Source organism: Carassius gibelio, chromosome A24 (genome assembly GCF_023724105.1).
Source record: "Carassius gibelio isolate Cgi1373 ecotype wild population from Czech Republic chromosome A24, carGib1.2-hapl.c, whole genome shotgun sequence".
In the NCBI taxonomy this organism is placed as follows: Eukaryota; Metazoa; Chordata; class Actinopteri; order Cypriniformes; family Cyprinidae; genus Carassius; species Carassius gibelio.
The window spans coordinates 16,377,766-16,403,085 of NC_068394.1; the positions used below are offsets into that span (position 1 = coordinate 16,377,766).

General features: G+C 41.9%; 1 pseudogene; it reads left to right on the forward strand.

Moving 5' to 3' along the window:
* LOC127946116 (phenylalanine--tRNA ligase, mitochondrial-like) overlaps positions 1-25,320 on the forward strand; it is a 140,625-nt pseudogene that overhangs the window by 63,193 nt on the left and 52,112 nt on the right.

The window sequence follows — 25,320 nt, forward strand, 5'->3', positions numbered from 1 at the left end:
CCGCTATGAGTCATCAGTTGGATGTTGAGAGATCTGTCGGTCATCTTAGCTCTTCAGTAGCTCCTCCAGGGTATCACAGCCCATCCGAGTGTGATTCATTCAGTAGTGGTGCTGCATCACCCATATTCCAGGTAGATGTACGAGCCCAAACTACTTCACCACCTGTCGTCAGACCAAAGGCTACTGCAGTCTCATCTGTCCCGCTTCCGCATTTAGGCCAGTCATTTCAAGCTCAGACAGCCCACATTGATATTTCTCAGCAGTCAGTTTTGTGGCACGTAACACAAGGCACCCTTCCTGCTGCATATGGTACTACTTCGACATATCGTGGTGCTCCCCCCTTATCTGTACCACATGTAACGCCACAGCAGGGGGTTCGGTTCAGCACAGTAGATTCTACATGTCAGCTTACCTCATCACTGCCACATACTGTTACTTCAGTGAAGCTGCCTTTGACCACTACAGCGTATAGGCCTTTAGTGCCCCCTGTATATCAGTTACAGGCCCACATGCCGAGCCAAGCCACACGGCAGTCGTTCGCTGTCTCTGACCCGTATCGCCCTCCTCTACAGACTGCTGGGTATCACCCTGCTCAGCCTCCCGTCCACACTCCTTTGCAGCCTGGGCATCCCCCTTCAGTGGTTCGCCATCCACCACCTCCTTTTCCGGTTTACCAGCCTCTGCCAGTTACACCCCAGCTACAACCAGTTCCCATTCCAGCCTTGCCTAAGCTTGTGAACGATAGTGAGAGGGAGTTCACAGACCTGAAGATGGCCTTGGATAATCTTCTCAATCCTCACACCGAGCTTACAGAGCACTATAAATACAGGGTACTGATGGAGCAGTTGGTTCTTGAGGAAGCTAGGTTAATTGCCCAAGCATGCCGACATCATCCTGCGCCCTATATGGTAGCTATGATAGCATTGCAACGACAGTATGGCCAGCCTCATCAACTGGCTCAGAGCGAGATCGCAGCCCTGCTGAACTCACCTGATATTAGAGTTGGTGATGCAAAGGCCTTTCAGAGTTTTGCACTCAATGTTGACTTACTAGTTGGTATGCTGATGTCACTCGAGGGGCCACAGGGCCGAGAGCTCTCTTGTACAGGGCATGTCGATAGATTACTCAGTAAGTTGCCCAAACACTACCGAGACAGCTTTATAGAGCATTTACAGTTACGAGGCCGATTGCACACTGACAGCCTAAATCCATATAACCTGCATGACCTTGCTGACTGGTTGAAGGTCAAGGCGGAAGCGCAGCGTTTATCTACCAAGATGGTGCAGCGCTACCAGACAGAGAGAGTACAGGTCTTACGTAAGGACTGCCAGTCTGTACCCAAGCCCCAGACTCGATCCACTGCAGTCTATCATGGAAGTGAACAGCCCATGGAAGCTAGCACAGGGCAGTCTGTCCATACCAATGCAGCTAATTCTCAGTCATCGGCCAGGAGACTGAAGCGTTTGTGTCTGTTCTGTAAGAGTCAGGAGCATTACCTGTCACAGTGTAGCAAAATCACTGAGTGCTCACCTGATCAGATTCTGAAGTGGATAAAGGATGGGAAAAGATGCTGGAAATGTGGACGCACAAGTCATAAATGGGAGGAATGTACTCTGAAGAAGCCCTGCAGGGATTGTGGTAATATACATCTCGGAGTGCTGCATTCCATTGCCCAGGATGGTCCTAGCAGTGTGCTGCTGACAACTTCTCACGAGCGTGCATATCTCACTTCTCCTAGTTTCACGGGTCGTGTGTACTTGAAAGTAGTTCCAGTGCTTCTGTGGAGAGGCAAGAGGTCTATTTCAACTTACGCTATCTTGGATGATGGGGCTCAGCGGAGTATCATCCTTCCTGCAGCTGTCCAGCAACTTGGTATTGATGGAAGAGAAGAGATTATGGCCCTTCGTACCATCCGACATGACATCACAGAATTGAAGGGGCAGTCAATTGACTTGCTGCTTTCCCCACAGTCAAGGCCAGAGGAGAAGCACAGCCTTACAGGTATCTTCACCGCGCCTCTCCTCACGCTTACCGAGCAAACCTACCCCATCAAGAGGCTCCAGCGATGTTATCACCATCTCAGAGGGATCCCCATTCCATCTTTCGCTAGGGTCCAACCCTTAATTTTAATTGGGTCTGATTATCCTACATTAATTACCCCAAAGGAGCCCATCAGATTGGGCCCAGCGGGCGGACCAGTCGCTGTACGCACGCAGCTCGGTTGGGTCCTCCAGGGACCAGATGGATTGCTCCCACATCAGATACCTTCATCTCAGTGTTTGTTCACTTCTCTTACACCACTGCGAGATCCTGTCTATCAGCATGTTGAACGACTCTGGCAGCTTGATGTCCTTCCATCTCGCAGCGAGAAAGTGATAACTCGGTCTAAACATGATCAGATGGCTGCAGACATGTTGGAGACCAAGACGCGACGAGTAGAAGTTGACGGAGTCTGGCGTTAAGCTACTCCACTCCTTCGTGCGCCAAACGCTCCACCGCTGAAGGGGACTATGGAATCCGTTTTGTCCAGCCTCAGGAACACTGAGAAACACCTGAGTAGAGACCCTGAGAGGGCTAAGGTGTACGAAGCTGAAATACAGAAGCTCCTTGATTCAGGGTATGTTATCAGGGTACCATCAGAAGGCCAGCATGTAGACGAGGAGTCGTGGTTCATACCACACCACCTCGTGCAGCATAATGACAAATACAGGTTGGTCTTCAATTGTTCCTTTGTCTACCAAGGTGTGTCTCTGAACCAACAGTTGCTTCCAGGTCCTACCCTCGGTGCCTCACTGCTAGGAGTACTTGTGCGGTTCCGGCAGTACGCGGTCGCCATCAGTGGGGATATACGTGGTATGTTCCACCAAGTGAGACTCCTACCAGAGGATAGACCCCTTCTGAGGTTCATCTGGAGGAACATGCGCAGAAAGGACCCGCCAGACATCTATGAATGGCAAGTCTTGCCTTTCGGGACGACCTGCAGCCCCTGCTGCGCCACCTTTGCGCTGCAGATTCATGTTCGCTTCCAGCAGTTCGGGAATGAGGAAGTATTGCAGTCCATAGAGCGGAGCTTCTACGTGGACAACTGCCTACAGAGCCTTCCCACTGATGAGGAAGCCAAGCGACTAATTGACAAGATGAGGCCTCTCTTAGCCTCCGGGGGCTTTGAAATCAGACAGTGGGCCACTAATATCCCTTCTGTTGTCCAGCACCTCCCATCTAAGGCTCGTTCAGAGAGCATCGAATTGTGGTTACAGCAAAATCATTCAGACCCATTGGAGCCGGCTCTTGGCTTAATGTGGCACTGCCTAGAAGACAGCCTGGGTTACAGGCATCGTACACTAGCAGAGGATCATCCGACCATGAGGTATATTTATGAGGTCTTGGCAACGCAATATGACCCTCTAGGATTCTCCATTCCTTTCACCACCCGTGCCAAGGTTCTCGTTCAGAGACTCTGGAACAAACCGAGAGATTGGGATGATCCGAATCTTCCTGCAGACCTGCTGGAGAAGTGGACCGTATGGGAGAAGGAGCTGCCTGATCTCTATAAGCTCACGCTTCCAAGGTGCTATCTTCCTGCTGACTTTGATGTGGAGAAATCAAAATTAAGCCTTCATGTGTTTGGCGATGCATCCGAGGTTGCCTATGGGTCGGTGGCTTATCTCCGTGCAGAGCAACACAGTAAGATCCACACTACCTTTGTCATGGCTCGCTCTAGGGTAGCCCCCAAGCGTCAACTGTCGATGCCACGTCTCGAGCTGTGTGCAGCATTGACTAGCGCTCAGCTTGCACAGTTTCTCAAACAGGAGCTAACCATTGCCATAGAGACAGTGACATTATGGACTGACTCGACTACAGTACTGACCTGGATCCAGTCTGAGTCCTGTAGATACAAAGTGTTCGTCGGGACAAGAGTGGCAGAAATACAAGAGTTGACTGAGCTCCACTCTTGGCGATACGTTGACTCCTCAAATAACCCGGCGGACGATATTACCAGAGGGAGAACGCTCAAGGAGCTGGCTAACTCTGACATGTGGAGTCGAGGCCCAGGATTCCTCCGTGAACCGCCAGATCATTGGCCAGTCAAGCCCCTTGCAGAGGCCCGAGAGGATACCTCAGAAACAAGGAAAGCTGTTTTCTGTGGATTAATCACAGACGATCGAAATCCAGACATGCCTGATGCATCTCAGTATACTTCTTGGAGTGCCTTACTCGACACGACCTACCGGTCCCTCCATGGGGCGGCCGCCCAAGATACTAGTAAAGCATCCGTAGAATACAGGAGTGCAGAAGCTCTCATCTTGAGTCAATGTCAGGAGGAATCTTTCCCAGAGGAATTCAAGGCTTTAAAATCAGGGAACCAGGTGCCCACAGCCAGCCGTCTGAACACGCTTGCACCCGAGTTCGACCCTGAGTTCTGCCTAATTCGTGTGGGAGGTAGGCTACGGCGATTGGATGGCTTCAGCAAAACCGAGATACACCCAGTGGTTCTAGATCCCCATCATCAGGTGACAAAACTCATCGTTAAGCACTTTGATGAGCGTCTACTCCATCCAGGACCTGATAGGGTCTTCGCAGAGCTACGTCGCCATTTCTGGATCCTAAGGGGCAGGCAAGCCATCAAACGACACCAGAGAGAGTGCATAGAATGTCAGAAGTGGAGAGCTAAGCCGACTCTACCTATTATGTCTGACTTACCCTCAGCTCGCCTAAGATTGTACCAACCCCCCTTCTTCTCTACTGGAGTCGACTGCTTCGGGCCATTCATGGTTAAGATTGGCCGTAGGACGGAGAAGCGATGGGGCGTCATCTTCAAGTGCCTGACAACCAGATGCATTCACCTTGACCTACTCAGCAGCATCGACACTGATGCATTCTTACTGGCATTAAGGCGCTTCATAGCACGCAGAGGAACCCCATCTGAGATCATATCAGATCAGGGTACTAACTTCCGGGGAGCCGAGACCGAACTGAGAGAAGCTTTCAAGGAGATGGAGCCCAGACTGCAGGAGCAGCTGGCTAGCTATCAGATCACTTTTAGGATGAATCCTCCCGCCGCACCCCACTTCGGAGGCGCATGGGAAAGGGAGATCCGATCTGTAAAGTCTGCACTGCGAGTAGTCATCGGGAGTCAGTCTGTGCCTGAAGATGTCCTACAGACTGTACTGATCGAAGTAGAGGGTATCATGAACAGCAAGCCCTTGGGATACGTTTCATCCGACGTGGCAGACTTGGATCCAATAACCCCAAATATGCTTCTCATGGGGCGGCGAGACGCCTCGCTTCCCCAGGTGGTCTACACCCCTGAGCCCTTGTCCAAGCGTCGCTGGCGTCATTCCCAGACTATCATCGATCATTTCTGGTCTTACTTCACACGACACTACCTACCGGGTCTCCAGACTCGCCAGAAATGGCAGCGGGTAACTCAAGATCTAGCTGAGAACACGGTGGTCATGATAATCGACCCGCAGCTTCCCAGAGCCCAATGGCCAGTTGGTCGGGTTGTCAAACTGATACCCAGTGCTGATGGACACGTCAGGTCAGCTCAAGTACAGGTCAATGATCGCCTATACCTACGACCTGTGGCCAAACTTGTCAGACTTCCGGCACTTCCGGACGGAGGTGAAGCGGACTCCAACGACTAGGGAATTTATCATTAGACATATTAGCTATGCTAATCTGGGGGCGGCTGTTCTAAATTCCCTATGTGTGTTTATAGTGGAAGGACTATTATTATGAATGTGTGCCGCTAGTTTATGTGAGTTCCGCTATTCCGGTTTCACTTTCATTTTCAATAGCCGATTGCTGCGCCATTTTCATCAGGTGTTAATGTGCGTGATTGAATGTAAGTTTATTTAATCATTCCTGATTATAGGTCAGCTATGTTAAATTCGTTGTTGTGTTTAAATACTCAACTTGTGTAATCGAACTTTACATTGTTTATAATGTTGTTATATTTAAGATATACCGTGATTCAAATGTGTATGCTCACTACCGTTAATGTTGATTAATGTATAATGTGACAGTAGAAAGTTGTTAGTTCCATTACACGTCTGTAATTTACATTTAGCAGATGTAAACTGATGTTTGTTTATTCTGTTTATTTCAGAAAGACCACATTTAACACTTTGTGGCCATAACTTGTACAATATCCAGTCTAATTGGAGCAATGTTGTGCCATCTGCTGTGAACCCTAAAATACTTCAGATAAAGAGTTGAACAGTGCCCTGTCTCCTGTCGCACTTCTTACCGGAGTCCCGTGGTGGATTAGCATCAACACCCCTACCGATCTATCAGTCCCGTTCACCAGTCCATAGTGCCACATGATGCAGAATTCATTCTAATATGCTGATTGTTTTTCCTCAATAAATATTTCTGATTATTATCGATGCTGAGAAAAATAAAATAAAAAAAGTATTTAAACTGTGATGCATTTCATTTCTCTGGAGTATTTAAAGAATAGAAAGTTCAAAAGTACAGCGTTTATTTAAAACAGAAAATCTTTTGTAATGTTTTAAATGTTTTTACTGTCACATTTGAGCAAAATGAATGTGTGCTTGCTGAATAAAAAAAGTATTTGATTGTGTACAATATGTAAATACATAAAACATAATCACCCTAAACTTTTAGTGTATTTGTACTGACTGAGTTATTGAATCTTTATCAAAAATGGTCAGCAGAGCAGATAAACTTTCTGATCCAGAAAAAAAATCCACTTAAAGGTGAAGTGTACTGTAGTTTCAGCAAAAAAAAAAAAAAAAAAAAAAAAAAAAAAAAAAAAAAAAAAAACAGTTGTTATTTGTTTTCTAACAGGTTTCCCAAACACTCCAGATCTGCTATTGGTCAGACAAGCATGCAGCCCCTCCTCCGACTCACAGAGCCAGTGCCGTGTGACACGGGCAATCTACATATTTTTTTTTCTTTATTGCTGTAGCACATTAATCACATGAATGAGTGTTAATTAGCAGTTAAACTTTTGCACAGACCATAGGAGATGTGTTATGAGGACTGTATGTGATCTTCTCTGCACGTGACCTCCTGTTGGTCTCACATGGCCTACAGTATATTGTTGAGGGACCTTGGTCTGTTAAAGGTTTGACACTGAACTTGGCCTCCTATAGATGAGTGTGTGTGTGTAGAAGCAGGCAGGCTGGATGGTCGTCCTGCAGGGAATGTGTGTGTGTGAGTGATTACCTGTGCTCTCTGGCTGTAGGTCATTTCTCAGCCCATCTCCCTCTCTGCCCACTGTCCATTACTCAGAGAGAGAGAGAGAGAGAGAGAGAGATTTGCTTGTCAGTTTGCCTGATGCTCTATCAGTCTCTCTGTCTGTCTCTCTCTCTGCGCTGGTAATGAGGTATGACCGAGGGGTCAGTGCTCTCATCCGCCCTTGTGTGTTTTGTCTTGTCCTGTGAGAGCAACATCCATGACATACACACAAGTGCACACTATAAATCACCAAATCACTGCACACAATAAGACATGCTGTACAACACACATATGGACTACACACACACACACACACACACACACACACACGCACACACACACAAAGACACACACAGACACACACAGACACATACTCCCGAACAAGAAGCACAATGCAGGTCCTCACTTTAATAACCTCACAAACACTAATGGCATGTTTACATGATCTCTGTACTGAATTTACATTCACATCAAGCACAATAAGATATGACTAAGATATGATATGATATGATATGATATGATAAGATTTTAAGGGCATATTATTTTCCCTGAAGCATCATTAACCTACAATTAGAGTTTCAAGTTGTTACATAATTAAAGTTTTTAGTTAGCCCAAAAGCGAAATCCTAGCTAAAAAAACTAATATAACTAATTTATCTAAAGTATTTAATAATCAACAGACTGAGTATTTTACAAGCATTTACTTCGCACACAAGGAAAGTTGATATATAACTCAAGTTTTTATGATATAACTGTTATAAAATGATTATATAAATACTTTCATTTGTTTATATAAATTGAAACATACAGAATCTGTAATAAAAGCTTTGTTTTTACAACATATTTATTAAAACTTGTAAAGATATCAAGTTAGATATCAAGCTAGTGTCGTGAATGTGACAGACATAATTCACCATTGTTAAGTGTAGTTCTGTACACTGTTTTTTGCATAGGCCTAACTGTTCAGGGATCGTGGTCCCTTTAAATATTCGGAATGCGTGATGATGTCAGACGCCGGTCAGCACCATTGTTTCGAGTATTTTGTTTTTTGCTTTTACAAATAAACGACACACGCATTCGTGTGCTCAAAGTGAGAAGTTGTCCCTTGCAAATTTTTGCAATTTCCACACTGGTGACCCCGACGTGATCATGATCATGGCTGTTACCCTCAAACTCCCTGAATTCTGGGAATCGTCAGCATCGGCATGGTTCGCCTAGACTGAAGCGCAGTTCGCATTGCGTGAGATCACCGTGGATACGACAAAATATTACTACTTTGTGTCTGCTCTCGGAAATTCAACAGCATCCTGAGTGGTGAGCCTTCTTACGAATCCTCCCGAAAATGAGAAGTATACGGCACTTAAAGCCCACCTGTTGAAAACGTTTGAACTGTCAGACACTGAGAGAGCTAGCAGGCTTTTCTCACTTCAAGGACTGGGTGACAGCAAATCGTCCGAGCTCATGGACTGTATGCTGGATTTTTTGGGTGAACACAGACCTGATTTTCTTTTCATCCAGCTTTTCTTGCGTCAGCTGCCTTCCTAAGTGAGAGCTGCATTAGCCAACACCACAATCACTGAATGTCGCAGACTAGCTGAAGAGGCTGAACACGTCGTTTGGTCTGTTTGAGTTCCTGCGCATGCCGTTCGGCCTTAAAAATGCCGCCCAATCTTTCCAGCACCTCATGGACTCTGTTTTGCGGACCTTCCTTTCCTTTTTGTGTACTTGGATGATATCCTGGTAGCAAGTATGTCCAAGTCTTATCACCTGGAGCAACCCTTTTTGAGCGGCTTAGCCACCATGGACTAATTGTCAACCCTGCCAGGTGCCAGTTTGGTCTCTCCACCATCGACTTCCTAGGACACAGAGTCACTAAGGATGGGGCAGTTCCTCTCCCATCAAAGGTGGAGGCAGTCATACAGTTCCCACGCCCACTCACTGTCAAATCCCTGCAGGAGTTCCTTGGCATGGTGAATTTTTATCACCGCTTCATCCCTCGAGCCGCTCAGATCATGGGGCCCTTGCATGAGGCCTTAAAAGGTAAACCCAAACACGCTGTGGACTGGACTGAGAGCAGGGTCAAGGCTTTTGATGCCACTAAAGCAGATAGCGAACGCCACCATGTTGGCACATCCTTCTCCGACAGCCCCCATTGCCATCACCTCGGACGCCTCTGATTATGCTGTCGATGCGGTTTACAAGCAGTGGGTAGGTGGGGCCTGGCAGCCGCTGGCTTTCTTTAGACGTCAGCTGCACCTTTGTGAGCGGAAGTACAGCACTTTCGACCGGGAGCTGCTGGGTATCTATCTCGCCATTAGACACCTTCATTCCCTGCTGGAAGGCCGACACTTCACTGCTTTTGTGGACCACAAGCTGCTGACTTTTGCCATGGCCAAGGTGGCTGAGCCGTGGTCCGACCGCCAGCAACGGCATCTGTCTTACATTTCAGAGTTCACCACAGACTTACAGCACATTGCCGGTAAGAGCTACCACATGGCGGATTGCCTATCACGGGCTCTGGCAGGGGCAGTCCATTTTGGTTTGGATTACAACCGCATGGCCGCGATTCAGACCACAGACCCAGACGTGCAACATCTGAAAACCTCGACTACAGGGTTGCAGATCAAGGACGTGGTTTTTGGCAATGCCGGCACAACAACCTGTGTGACATCTCCACAGGTAGTCCTCGACCTATCGTTCCCTCGGGTTGGAGGCGTCAATTTTTTGATGCCATCCATGGTCTCTCCTACCCAGGTGCGAAAGCTTCACAGAGGCTTGTTTCAGCAAAGTTTGTGTTGCACGGCCTCAAGAAGGATGTTAGGGACTGGGCTAACACCTGTGTTGAGTGCCAACGGGCCAAAGTACACCCCCACACTAAAGCCCCGTTAGAAACATTCCCGGTTCCTGAGAGGCGTTTTGACCATGTAAACTTGGACCTGGTTGGTCCTCTGCCCTCCTCTCAAGGTTTCACATATTTGCTAACCACAGTTGACAGGACCACCCGCTGGCCTGAGGCTTTGCCACTGACAGCGGTGGCATTTGTCGAGATGGCACAGGCATTTATTGGCACCTGGATTGCCCGTTTTGGCACCCCTTCAGACATTTCCTCTGACCGAGGTGCACAGTTCACATCCGAGCTTTGGAACGCTGTCGCACAGAGCCTTGGAGTGAGACTCCACCGCATGACTGCATATCACCCGCAGGCTCACGGACTCTGTGAGCGTTTTCATAGATCAATGAAGGATGCCCTGCGTGCCAGCCTCAAAGAGAGCAACTGGGTCGACAAGCTCCCGTGGCTGATGCTGGGTATCAGGACTGCACCAAAGGAGGACCTTCAGTCCTCATCCACTGAGCTTATTTATGGACAGCCGCTGCGAGTACCAGGGGAATTTGTCCCTAGCACCACGGTTCCCTGGTGTGCCACTCTCCAGCGGTCTGCTCTACGGGATAATGCAAGGTTTTTTGCACCTGACCCTACTTCCTGTCACAGCCTCCCTCAGTCGCGCATCCCTGCTGGACTTCAAACAGCCAACTATGTTTTCATTTGCCACGATGCCCACAGAGGACCGCTACACCCGCCCTATGAGGGCCCGTTCCAGGTTCTGGAGACAGGGGAAAAACACTTTGTGGTGGACAGGGTTGGCAAACCAGAGCGACTCTCCATTGACCGCCTTAAAACTGTGGCGGGTTGATACGCCCACCCCCCATTGACAGTTGGGTTTTTCTGATATGGTGAATTCTAGGGGGGACGTGTGTAGTGAATGTGACAGACATAATTTACCATTGTTAACTGTAGTTCTGTACACTGTGTTTTGCAAAACTGTTCAGGGATTGTGGTCCCTTTAAATGTTCGGAATGCGTGATGACGTCAGACGCCGGTCAGCACCATTGTTCGAGTATTCTGTTTTTTGCTTTTGCAAATAAACGACACACGCATTCGTGTGCTCAAAGTGAGAAGTTGTCCCTTGCAAGTTACTCCAATTTCCACACTAGTTTCTTTTTTTTTTCTTCTTCTTCTTCTTCTTCTTCATCTAGATACAGAAACTATCAAACTATGTACACTGAATGTATTTCAGTGAGGTTAATGGAATGGCTTTACGGCTCTGCAGTTGGTTAATATTGTCGGTTGAAACACTGAGTAATTGCATGACACATGATTAATTTCAGTAAGCAATACGGTTTCTTTTAACACCTTCTTATGTTCAATTCCTGTTTATTTCATGCTGTAACTAGTAGTAAAGATGAAGAGATGATCAGATATTTCTTTCCCAGTTATATCACTGGGTAATTAATTGTACTGTAGGCCTATTGCGGGCATAGGGGTGCCGCTATTATGCCTGGCATTGAAACTGCTTTCGAGATTCACGATCGCACGTACTCTGTATTCAGCAGCAGTACTTACCACACATTTTACAAGATAAGATGTTTTGTCAGTGGTGCTCAGAAATTACAAATCATTTGCCATCATCCTCGGTCATCTCTCCTACTTAATCTGTTTATGTGGTAAGTAAAATTTTATGTACTGTAATGTAACAGGCAACCGTTAGCAAACTTTATTTGTTTTACGTGCCTTTCTGAATATGGATTCATGCTGCGGGCACACCCTCCACCCGCTGAAAAATTAACTGCATTTACTATGTACAGATAAGTGCAACAATAATATGCATTATGTTTATTTTAAAAAATCAGAAATTCAAAAGGTACAGTAAACATGCATTTCTGTCAATTTTAATAGTTATTTATGAATGACTTTACGTATTACAAAACATAAAGGAATTTATTCTTCATCGTTGTCTTGTCTGATGCAATCAACCAAGCATTCTAACCGCAACCTTTCCCCTCCCCCTCCCCCTCCCCCTCCCCACCCCCAAGGTATTACATTTTGTATCATCTTTTCATTATGTATATTTGTCTGAATAGTGGGGTTCTTTGTAGTTTATTTATGGAAACCCGCAAGATTGACATCATCTGTTACCAGAGGTGTCAAGTAACGAAGTACAAATACTTCGTTACTGTACTTAAGTAGAAATTTGGGGTATCTATACTTTACTTGAGTGATTATTTTTCAGCCGACTTTTTTCTCTACTCCTTACATTTTCAGGCAAGTATCTGTACTTTCTACTCCTTACATTTTAAAAATAGCTTCGTTACTGCTATTTCATTTCGGCTTGTTTTCATTCCGGCTTGTCATCATTAAAAAAAAAAAAAAAACCTATCCAGATAAATCGCGCCATCCGGATGGAGTGAATTTGATTGTGGTTGGATGAGAAGTATAAACATATACCATTCCGACACCCTATTGGTCTGTAAGCGATCCATCGCACCTGCATCATGTGACACAAATCACATCACAGTCCAGCCAGGACATAGACAGTTTTGGGTTCTTTTATCAAAAAATATATTTCTTAAAAGTAGGGTTGGGTATGGAACCGATATCCGATCGCCTCAGAGTCAGTACGCTTAAATTTCACATGAAACCAGCGTCAGACCGGTCTCCTTCCGTCTTTCAGCGCGCTCTTCAATCCACAGAGGCGAAGACCGCGAACGGAGCAGCGCATGCGCACTTAAACAAACAGAGGACACAAGGTGTTTGTTTATCGATAGATTGTTAGAATATCCATATCTGTGCAGTTCTTTGTCATAAATACAGCAGTCGGTTTCTCATCTGTAAAGTTTTCGCTCATCACACCACAGCCGTTTCCTCCAGCGAAAATCTAGCCCTTAACACATATGAACGAACACATACTTTAATTACACTTACTTAAATATACTTAATTTAATCATACGGACTTTATACATACACTACTGTGCAAAAGTCTTAGACACGTTAGTATTTTCACTTAAAAGAATGGTGTTCGGACAGTTATTCATATATTTTGCTGTAGTGTGTCAGTATAAAATATCAGTTTACATTTCCTAACATTAATTTTGCCGTTGTCAAACTGCTTGTGCATTCAAAATCGCACTAGATTATTATTAAAATTAATGGCAAACTGATATTTCCAACTGACACACTACAGCAAAAGATATAAATAACTGGCTTAAAACCCTTTTTGGGGAGAAAATACTAATTTTTCCATAAGACTTTTGCACAGTACTGTATTTTAAAAACGACATTGTTGCTACTTTATAAAGAATGACCATACAGTAATTCACAGAACTGATTTAAGACAGTGACAGACAGCACTCATCTTAACTAAATATCAGAGTGATTGACAGAGATACAGTAGAAACATTATGTGTGGTTTTGTATTAAATAATGACCCAGATTGTGAAATACATTTATTAGCCTTAGATTAAGGGAAGCACAACTTGCACAACAAGCTATGGATTTATTTAAAATATTTGTAATGTTCTTTAAAGTTATCCATAGTTTTTTTGTGGTTCTTTTTTTTAAAGTATCGGTTCAGGCACCGTTTAGGAGCCGGTACCGTTTTAAAAGTATTGAAAAGGCACTGGACCCTACTTAAAAGTTATTATTTCTCACTGGCTCAATTACCAAATAAGTGCTTTTTCTTCGTCCTCCACAAATTAAGCTTCTGTAGGTAGTTTGGTAGCGAGACGTTTGAATAAATTAGCATTTTCGATTGACGATGCGATTGACAATGTTGTGATAAGTAGGCTATACCAACTTTGTAACTCGTTACCCCCCCCGAACACTGGACATAGCAGACGTATGTACCAAATACAGGAAGCTATCAATCAAGAAGGTATCAGGATTATGACTTCTTTTTCAGTTTTAGTTTTTGATTAATCACTTGGATTAATCATTCATTTTGACAGCACTATAATATTTACTGTAAACAGACATCCATACAAGTGTAATTGTTACTAAGCCTGCACCAATGTTCTTGTCCATTGCCCTCGCAGATTCCTGCAGCTAATCATGGATGTACATAAACATTCCATTAAAAGTTATTGATGAGAAGCCTCTGAAGTTTGACTTTTTGCACCATAACAATACTTATTGGCAACTAGTCATCATATCTCTAGTCCTTTAATGTATTTGCATTGTACTAAAGTGCGTTCATTTTAAATGGGCATATATGCGGCTGAGGAAGACCTGAAGGTCGAAACGTTGCTCGATTAAATTCCTCTGGAGCAGTAGTTTTCAGCGTTCAGACTTCACTTCTTTATTTGTCTATATCATTCAGTTGTCTTGCACCTGTGTCCTAATTGGATGTTTGGGATGTGCACACCATTTTTGTATTTTCATATATGCGGCTGAAACAGGAAGCCTAGTGCATCCCAAATTTTTCAACATGAACATTTTAATATAACATTATAGTCATTATGGCCTATGGCCTTTAGAAAAATGTTTTTTGAGGTGGTGGGGTAGTACACAATAGGCCCCTGTGGTGCGGCCTAAGCTTTTGTTCTTAATGGCATTTGTTTCCCCTTATATTACTTTTACTTTTATACTTTAAGTAGTTTTTTAAACCAGTACTTTTACACTTTTACTTGAGTAAAAAGCTTGATTTGATACTTCAACTTCTACAAAAGTCTTTTTAAACCCTAGTATCTATACTTCTACTTGAGTAATGAATGCCAGTACTTTTGACACCACTGTCTGTTACACTCACTGACTGACTGCACCGCTGCGTGATCCCACTCTTGCTAAATTTCTGACCATTACCGCATACTCCCATCCGCTCCCACAATTTTTGTATGGGCTCCCACAAACATTCTAATATTATATATAGTTTTCGCGTATCAGGGCGCCGATATCCATGGATGGGGTAATTAAATCCCTTTGAATTAGCGATTGCAGTTCATGATATCTTGATCACTCGCACAATGTTTGAAGGGAGTAGCTACAGCTACATCAGTGAACTCCTGATCTGTTGAAGAGCAAAATTGTAATTGTAATATTGCATAAATTGCATTTGGTTAAAATGTTTGCAATGAAACATTTTGAACTCTTTGCACTTTCCCACCACTGGAACACAGCTGGCCATGGGGCCTATGTAAATATGCGTTTATCCCAGTGATCCTTCTCGCACAGACACTGTGCAAAGTCCGGGAGGAAGAGAAGTAAGTCTTGCTAGTGGCGCCATATTGGCCCACTCGGACCTGGTTCCCCGAACTAGTGCTCCTCGCAACAGCCCCTCCTTGGCTGATTCCTGTGAGGAAGGATCTACTGACTCAGGCACGGGGAAAAGTTTGGCACCCGCATCCAGACCTTTGGAAACTGTATGGGATACGGAGGTTCGAGGTTACCTATCCAAGGAGGTAGTGGACAACATCACTTCGCCAAGAGCACAGTCTACGACACACGCTTATGCCTTGAAGTGGAACCTTTTCGTCGAGTGGTGTTCTTCTCGCTGAGAGGACCCCTGTAGATGCGGGACCTGACTCTAGTGCTTAAATCACTACAACAGGGCCCATTTGAGCCTTTGCATTCAGTTGAGCTAAAGTTTTTTTCATTGAAAACTCCTGCTTGCACTGGCCTCCATCAAGAGGGTTGGAGACCTGCATGCATTTTCGGTCGACAATTTGTGCCTAGAGTTTGGGCCGGCTGACTCCCAGGTAATCCTGATGCCCCGGCCCGGCTAGGTGCCCAAGGTTCCCACTACACCCTTCAAAGACCAAGTTGTGAACCTGCAAGCGCTGCCCCTGGAGGAGGCAGACCCAGCCCTGGCTTTCATCTGTCCCGTGCGAGCATTGAGATGCTACATCGACTGGACATAAAGCTTCAGGACCTCAGACCAGCTCTTTGTCTGTTATGAAGGCCAACAGAAGGGGAATGCGTCTCTATGCAGAGGATGGCCCACTGTATTGGTAGATTGGTCTATCGAAGCCGATGTCACCGACATGGCATCTCCGTTCCCTCCTTCAGGGAACAAGGTTTTCCATACGTAACCGAGACATTTCTTGGGTTGTATTCGTAAGTCACTCAATTATCTTGTGCTTCATTCCCCACTTCTGAATTATGTTGTATTGATAAAGAGTTATCACAAAGTAAGTCTGTTTAGTTGTGCTATCTTACAATCAAGTGTAAGTTAAAGTGTCGCCGATGTAACTTTGTAGATCTTTTTTTATGCCCAAACATACACACTGACAAAAATGTAAAAAGTGAAAAAGCATAATAAGTCCCATTTAAACAGCAAACGGATATGCAATTTTCATTATTCACAATAGATTCTTTAATCTTCAGTGGACAACATTAACAACAGTTAATGATATGCATTACTACAGTTTCAGGACACAGTCATGACTAGCTAGTTAATTTCTCCAACCATGCATCATACTGTTGTTCTAGAAGAGACACACCCCTGATCAGCTGACAAGTTTCTAAAAGCTTTCTAAAACCACCAAACCAGACCAGCCTGAACAATGAAAATCAGCTTGGTGGCTTTTTAAGGGCAGGAGAACCTTAGCCTGGATGAAAATGCATTTTCAGCTGAGGAAAAAAAATCCCCTTAACTGATAAAATCAATATGACGCACAGCATTGAGTGGATTTATGCGGTATATGAAATTGCTGTGTCATGAGCACCCCAAAGCTATTCTATTGGCTTAAAAAATACATTAATTAGTGTCTTTTTTAAATTGCGTTATATATCTAATACAATATATAATACTATAGATTGTGAAATTAAACTTTAAATTTTTTTTTTTTTTTTTATTAAATTAGCATACTACTACCACTAACCAAATAGACTGCTGAATAGACTGTTAACCAAATGGCCTTTACTCTATTCAAATATTCAATTATATGGTTTTTATACTCTATATATTCTACGTTCTAAAAGGAGGTTGGTTTGAGGTAGCTGATCATGTTTTACCACACAGCTTTTCTGTTGCTTCTGCTGCACCAGTATTTCATGAGTGTTCAAGGTTTTCTGAAGGCCAGGAGATGCCTGCTGTTGTGAGGATACCAGCCCTTGTAGGTATGATGGCCTCAGGGTGTGACTGTAGATTTAACCTCCGGCTGAAGAGACACCTTGCTCACACCAACATCCTCCTGTGTGTGTGTATGTGTGTGTGTTTTGGTGTGTTTTGAGTGTGTGTGCTGAGTGCTTGACATAGTGAGGTATTTGAATAAGCATCATAAAACACACACACACACACATATATATATATATATATATATATATATATATATATATATATATACATCCATTTTTACTTGCATTGATGTCTTGTGTACAAATGGATTTCTTCTTCTCTTTTTTTTCGTAGCCTCTCAGTAAGTACCCACCGCTCTTCAGTGACATTTCTTGGCTGCCGGCCAAAGGTTACACAGAAAATGACTTCTATGACCTGGTGCGCAAGACCTAGTGGATAAGGTCACAGTGGAGGACAAGTTCACACATCCAAAGTAAGAAGTCCATAGTGTCAGATGCAGAACCTGAACCCATCACTAGATAAGCATGCCAGTAGCACAACACCAAATATGAAAAATATATAAAAATATTTTATTTACTGTGAAATGTACTATTAAAAGATAAATAAATAAATAAATAAATAAATAAATAAATAAATAAATAAATAAACGACTTTTACTTTATTTCAGTAAAAGATATTTTTAAAAAAAGCTTTAAAACAATGTTGATTTATTTATTTAAAAAATGCTTTTTCCTAAATTATCAATTCAGAAAATGAGTTAAATTATGAGTTAAAATGCCAACATACAGTAGAGTTAGATTTAATTACATTATTGAATGTGTCCAAAAGTCTATTCCTCATCACAGAATGGATGCTGATTTATTGTATTCATTTTTTTATTTTATTGCAGCTGTTAATACAACATGAAGATTTTAGGAAGTTGCTGTGTTCTGTCATTCATTTTGTTCATTTGTATTTGTCAGTCTTTGCCATCATTCTGAGAGCTAATGGCTTTCGCAGGAGAGCACACTAATGTTATTGCGCGGGGTTGTTGGCAGTGCGGCGTTCATCTATTGACGGAGGAGCAGAGGTCAACGATGCCTAATGGCACAGTTTTGAACTCTCCAGTATTAGGCTCCATTTCACGTTGGCCCGTGTTTGTCAGGCTCTTCAAACTCATTATCTCTCTCTTCCAGTATCCATTCACAAACCACAGAATGATCCACTTGATTTTCCCTGAATGCAGTTGATATGACACAACTATTCCTGAGCAGGTCTGCTTTTGTGGACTGCAGAGGCTGTGCTCTGATTGCCCTTTTCCTGTTTCCTCGCCCTGTGACATCAATAATTAATGTTTAAAGAGGATGAGAAGTTCACCTGCGGGCACAGCGGTCTGACTGTCCCAAGTCCCCTCTACTGGAAAAGACTGTACTGTATGTGTGTGTGTTAAATGATACAACGAGGACCTGCAGTGCGTAAAAAGAGCCGCAAACATTAATCTCTGTCCCTGTTCTTAATCTTTTTTAAATAGCAACCTTTTCCCTCCCCTTCTCCTGATGACATCCGTAGACAAGATGACATCATGAGGTGCTGCAGGGGTGTAATAGCCCATAGGGCAGTTAGAAATTGAAAGAGATTGGTGTTTGTTTTTCCTCTTTTTCTAATTCGATTCAGTCCAGATCTATGTTTGTGCACATGTTTCTTCGAAACCAAATATTTTAGTTGAATAATTTCTAGAATAGTTTGTGTTTTTTCACAGTATACGTGTATCGTAGCTGCAGAAGTACTTTTCTAAGTAGCCGTAATGTATTGTGTGTGTGTGTCCTGCAGCTAATTTCCTCTTTATGATCATTTTGCTGCAGTTGCGTCAATGTCTGTGAGCTCTGCTTCATACTTTCTACAACCAGAGTGAAAGAGAGAGAGAGAGAGAGAGAGAGAGAGGGAAAGTGAAAGGGCAAGAGAGACATCAATACTTTAACCTGTTCACCAACTTCAAATCACTAATTACAGTGAGAGGACAGCCAATCACAGCTCATCTAGCCTCCAACCATCGCTGTCCGTCAGAAATGTCACATTCACAATATTTTCCTAATCAATTTCTCTCTTCTTTTTTCTGTGGAACTGCTGACTCTGGCTGTTTTGAGAGCTGGTAATATGATGAGATTGGCAGCATGTCTCCCATCATGCTCTTCTTCAGTGTGGTGAGGAAGATTCTGGCATCAGACGTGCCCTCAAAGAGCCATCTGAAACCTAATGCTTTTCCTTTGTGCTCGCTGTTTTACTTATGACACTAACACAGCAGGGCTTTCCTTCAAAAATGACTCGATTTTTATATGTGACTCACATAAATTTGAGTGGTTTCTCATTTTGCAAAACAGGGCATATCCAAGAATCCAACTGTGTGTTTCCTAAACACGCCGCCCTCTAATTTTTATCGTGCGGGTGCATTTTTTCCCCTTAGCATAAATAGCAGATATAATAATTTAAGATAAATCAATCATATCATCATGGATTTCTCATAATGGCATCATCAATTTTTATTTAATTATTTATTTATTTTCAGGAAGTGAAGTTCTCAAGGACAAGTCTAAGTCATCTTGTTTTGTTTTTTATGATTCTCAGTGGGGGGATGTCTAATTAGTCAACTGTTACCTTAATTTTGTGAGAACAAGGTTTGCAAGTCAGTTTAAATGGTAAAACTGTCCACACTGTTACCATTGACCCTGTTACCATCATTTTTTAAAGTAAACAGTAAACAGCTGATAACATAACAGTGAACGTTCAAATATAATCATTAAATTCTATTTTCCAAAAAGGACTTAATAGTTTCACACCTTGATAATAACATTTGTAATGTCCATTTAAACGGTCCACCCTGTTACCCTGTTTTTTGTCAAATAAACAACAGATAATATAAAAGTGAACTGAATGAAAATGTCAGCATTAAATTCCCTTTTCAAAAAGTACTTAATATTTTCACACCTTACAAATTAAGCAGCAAAATGGCAATTCTGTTATTGTCAATCTGTTCTGTTGCCATCATTTTGTATAGTAAATAACTGATCATTTAAACATGAATAAGCAATAAGCGCTAAATTCTCTTTCTAGAAAGTACTTTATAGTTTCACAACCTTGAACACAAGGCATTGCATAAATTGTAAAACGGTCTACTATTTTACCATCAACCCTGTTACCTTTCTGAAGGTGTAATTAATGCATGTTCCTACAAATGTAATAATGTAGCTTGGGACAGGACAATGCAATTTCTTAACATTTAAACACATGCTAGGGTGCTGTGTGTGGTTTTCAGTTGACTTTCAGTTATAAGGGTTGGGTCAGGATGTTGACTAGTCCATTAATCATCCAGTAAATTTCTTAATACTTTTGATTTGCAAACTTCTAAACTTCTATAGTGATGTTTGCCTTAGCGAGCGCTACTAAAATTATTTTGCTCTATATTGCCATGTGAGCGAAGGCAACGAATGAAACCAAAAGAGCAAAATCATTGCATAACCCAATACACTTTTGAACATCCCAATGTATTCATCAGCACATAATTTATTTGTGCTGTAATTCAAAGCTATATCTGCTGACAGTAGGTAAATTCTACATGCTATTTGTTGCAGTATTTATTGTTTGTATGGAAGCCTTTACTGAAAAATGACTGAAATGTAAAATCCAAAGGTGGGAAGTCATGTACAGTAAGCTGAGATACAGCAGCGTGTTTTAATTAAATATATTTGTGATACACACATCCTCTGCTTGAGATAGTTTGAAAGATTCAGGTGTGTCTATCATTTATTCTGTTTCCAAAAATGTTAATGGAAACATGTTTGTCGAAGTTTTTCAAGGATGTGTTGGCCTCATAACAAATACAATCTTAATGTTTTAACTGAGACTGTTAAAGAAGAGGCAAGTTACATTTTTATAAGAATATGTGCAGTGAAATAGTCTTCTGAATGTTAAAAAGGGCCAAATGCCACATTCACATTGAACTTTATTCGTCCATTATATGATAGATGTCTATATCCCTCAGAAATGTCAAGGTATTGCATGGAAGCTGTCCAGCAATAAAGATTTCTGATGATTTGTAGCACCTGACATTCAAATCGTGATCTTTTCCAACTGTGCAGCAGTATATTTAAAGAATTAAAATATCACTGGGAGCTTTCAGTATTGAGAGGACAAGGAGGCAATGCAAATGTTGAGTAAAGAAATGCTCTTGGTCTCTTTCAGTTCAATTGTGTGCATTGATGACATGACAGAAATTGTTTATTCAGGCTGCTATTTATTCAAATGTAGCATTACATCACTTGCTCACCAATGGATCCTCTGCAGTGAATGGGTGCCGTCAGAATGAGAGTCCAAACAGCGGATTAAAACATACAGTAATCCACAAGTATTTCACAGCACCCAAGTCCTTCTATAAATGTCTTGTAAATCGAAAAGCTGTGTGTTTAAAATACGAGTCCACGATCCATAAAAACAATCTGCTATTGTCGTCTCACATCAGAATATACCCAAAGATTTGTTTAGATCTGTTTTAGACTGTTTTGGCTTGTACACAGTGCTTGATCTTTGAAGAGAGAAAAAAAAAAAAAAAAAAGATAATATTATGGATAGCAAAGATATTTTAAGTTAACCGTATGCAAATTATGAAGAAAAAAAATACTAATAAATAAAGAGGAAAATTTGCACATTATAAAATACAATATATACTGTATTTTTAAAGATGTGCAATTGAGCTAAACAGGTAATAAAAACGTATAAAAAACTAAAAAAAACTATAAATAAATTTTTTCTGTTAATTTAATTTTAGACTAAGAACTAAGAGAGTAAAAGTCACACTCTCGCTCCTTTACTCTCTTTCACCGTGGAGTTGTTTGTCTGACATCAATAACAAATCTAACCAGATGGCCACTATAATCCAACACAAATCTGCATTTATCGGCACGTAACGCTGTCAGGTGTAAACAAGCAGAATTAATTTGGAAAGTTGACAGGGCTGTCAATATATCTGACAGCTGTGGACAGGAGACCTGATGGAGAACTGCCGGATTTAGCTCGACTGAGCTCTTCAAAGCACTCTCTGATTTACACTCTCTGTGGTGTGATACAGTGCTGATATATGTATATGTTCTGCTGGCTGGTGGGTTATTGTGAGGTTTGATTATGGGATATGTGACGCCACCTGTAGTAGTATCACATTTGAGAGCATCAGCATCGGCTGCAATGACGAGACTAGCTTTCTGAGGCCCTCGTGGTTGTGTATTTATATTTTGGAAGCATCACATCAAAAATGCTTCATCAGGATTTATGTCATGCTTGATCAACATTTGTTTTGCTGTCAAGCTGAACGATTGAGAGATTTTCATTTTAGCACTGCTAAAAGTAATAGCTAGGTATGTTAGTTTATACATATATGTGTGTGTCAGATTATATACTACTAAAATATTATATCAATATACATGTGTGTGTGTGTGTGTGTGTGTGTGTGTGTGTGTATAGATGATATATAAAATGTTTAAACTGAGAAAAAGTATAATTTTCAGGGAAAAATAAGTTGATTTAAAATTTCATGGTATCAAAACATCTCAAAAAAGTTGGGACGAGGCCATATTTACCACTGTGTGGCATCCCCTCTTCTTTTTATAACAGTCTGCAAACGTCTGGGGACTGAGGAGACAAGTTGCTCAAGTTTAGGAATAGGAATGTTGCCCCATTCTTGTCTAATACAGGCTTCTAGTTGCAAAGTGTCTTAGGTCTTCTTTGTCACATCTTCCTCTTTATGATGCACCAAATGTTTTCTATGGGTGAAAGATCTGGACTGCAGGCTGGTCATTTCAGTAGCCGGATCCTTCTTCTACGCAGCCATGATGTTATAATTGATGCAGTATGTGGTCTGGCATTGTTATGTTGGAAAATGCAAGGTCTTCCCTGAAAGAGACGATGTCTGGATGGGAGCATATGTTGTTCTAGAACTTGGATATACCTTTCCGCATTGATGGTGCTCATCTTTCCAGATGTGTAAGCTGCCCATGCCACACACACTCATGCAACCCCATACCATCAGAAATGCTTCTGAACTGAGCGCGGATAACAACTTGGGTTGTCCTTGTCCTCTTTAGTTCGGATTACACGGTGTCCAATTTTCCCAAAAAGAACTACAAATTTTGATTCTTCTGACCACAGAAGAAGACCACAGTTTTCCACTTAGCCACAGTCCATTTTAAATGAGCCTTGGCCCAAAGAAACACATGCGCTTCTGGATCATGTCTAGATATGGCTTCTTTTTTGACGTATAGACCTTTTAGCCGGCAAAAGCGAATGGCATGGTGGATTGTGTTCACGATAATGTTTTCTGGAAGTATTTCTGAGCCCATGTTGTGATTTCCATTACACTATCATTCCTGTATGTGATGCAGTGCCGTCTAAGGCCCGAAGATCACGGGCATCCAGTATGGTTTTCTGGCCTTGACACTTACACACAGACATTGTTCCAGATTCTTTTAATCTTTGGATGATATTATGCACTGTAGATGATGATAACTTCAAACTCTGCTATTTTTCTCTGAGAAACTCCTTTCTGATATTGCTTCACTATTTTTCGCCGCAGCATTGGGGGAATTGGTGATCCTCTGCCCATCTTGACTTCTGAGAGACACTGCTACTCTGAGAGGCTCTTTTATACCAAATCATGTTCTCAATTGACCTAATGCATTGCAAATTTGTCCTCCAGCTGTTCTTTATAGGTACATTCAACTTTTCCGGCTCTTATTGTTACTTGTCCCAACATTTTTGGAATGTGTAGCTCTCATGAAATCCAAAATGAGCCAATATTTGTCATGACATTTCAAAATGTCTCATATTCAACATTTGATATGTTATCTATATTCTATCATGAATAAAATATAAGTTTATGATATTTGTAAATTATTCCATTATTTTTTTACTCACAATTTGTAGTGTCCCAACTTTTTTGGAATATATAAATATATATAAAACTATATAACATATAAAACCAATAAATAATAACTATATATGCATTTTTATATTCAAATGGGTTCTTCATTCTATTTTAATTTTTACTGGAAGTTTCTTTCAAGTGAACTCTTGATGAAAATCTGTCTACACTTGCTACACTCTTCTTACAATGGAAATAATGGAATCCAGTTGTTTCAAAAAAAGGGTTTTTCTGGCTGAACGACAGAGCGTGAGGGAGGGAGAGAAGATCGGTGTCAAAAAGTGTGAATGTACGTGACTGCAGTTGCAGCTAAGCTCGGCCGGTCAGGTTGGGAGACAGTGATAGGTGTAAGGGAGGTATTGCTAGCAAATGGCTGTCCTCATCAGCAGGCTTCTAGAAGAGCTAGACTTGTTAAAAATCTGCCCTCTTTGTCGGAAGCCCGGGGGTGATCCTTCCGGAAAGTGCTACAAGCCAGCATGGTAATGTCTGCCACCATTACTGAGCCACAGTGCAGGAAACACAGGAGAGAGAGAGGGTGTGTGTGTGTGTGTGTGTGTGAGAGTGTGTGAGAGAGAGAAAGAGAGAGAGCAGAGTGTATTTAATGGCCCATGGCTCAGAGAACATCATCTATAACCTTATGAATAATGGGGTGTTGTTGAAGATGCAAAACTGTGGAGAGGAAGATGCTATGCATCACATTACACCTCACAATCATGCTTACGCTCATACACACATACTGGCACATTTATATCTTACACCTGTAGAGTGAATAATGTTAAAAAAGAGATGATGATTTCAAATGTTCAGTTATATTTGAATAAATATTGCATTTAGGCCTATATATGCAACACATTAATAATTTTATTCTTGTCTCAAATTTAAGCACATTTCAACTTTTTTTTTTTTTCTCACACCCAAGAGTCATAGCACAATAAGACCAGGGAACGAGGAGTAGAAGCGTATTTGAAAAGATATGAAGATAAAATTAGATTTGTGAGGTATAAAAATAAGAAATCCGTCTCACAAGTGTGAGATCATAAGTAGATTAAGATGTAAAGTCACAGTTGGAAGATATTAAGCAACAATTATAAGAAATAAAGTTGGAGTTGTGAAATATAAAGTCACAGTTACAAGAAATAATATCATAATTTGTAAGATTTAAAATCACAGAAGAAATTAATTTGAATAAATAACGATATATAAATATAAAATACAATAAATAAAGTCGCAATTGTAAAATTTTAAGTCACAGCTGAAATTAAATAAAGCCGGAATTATATATATATATATATATATATATATATATATATATATATA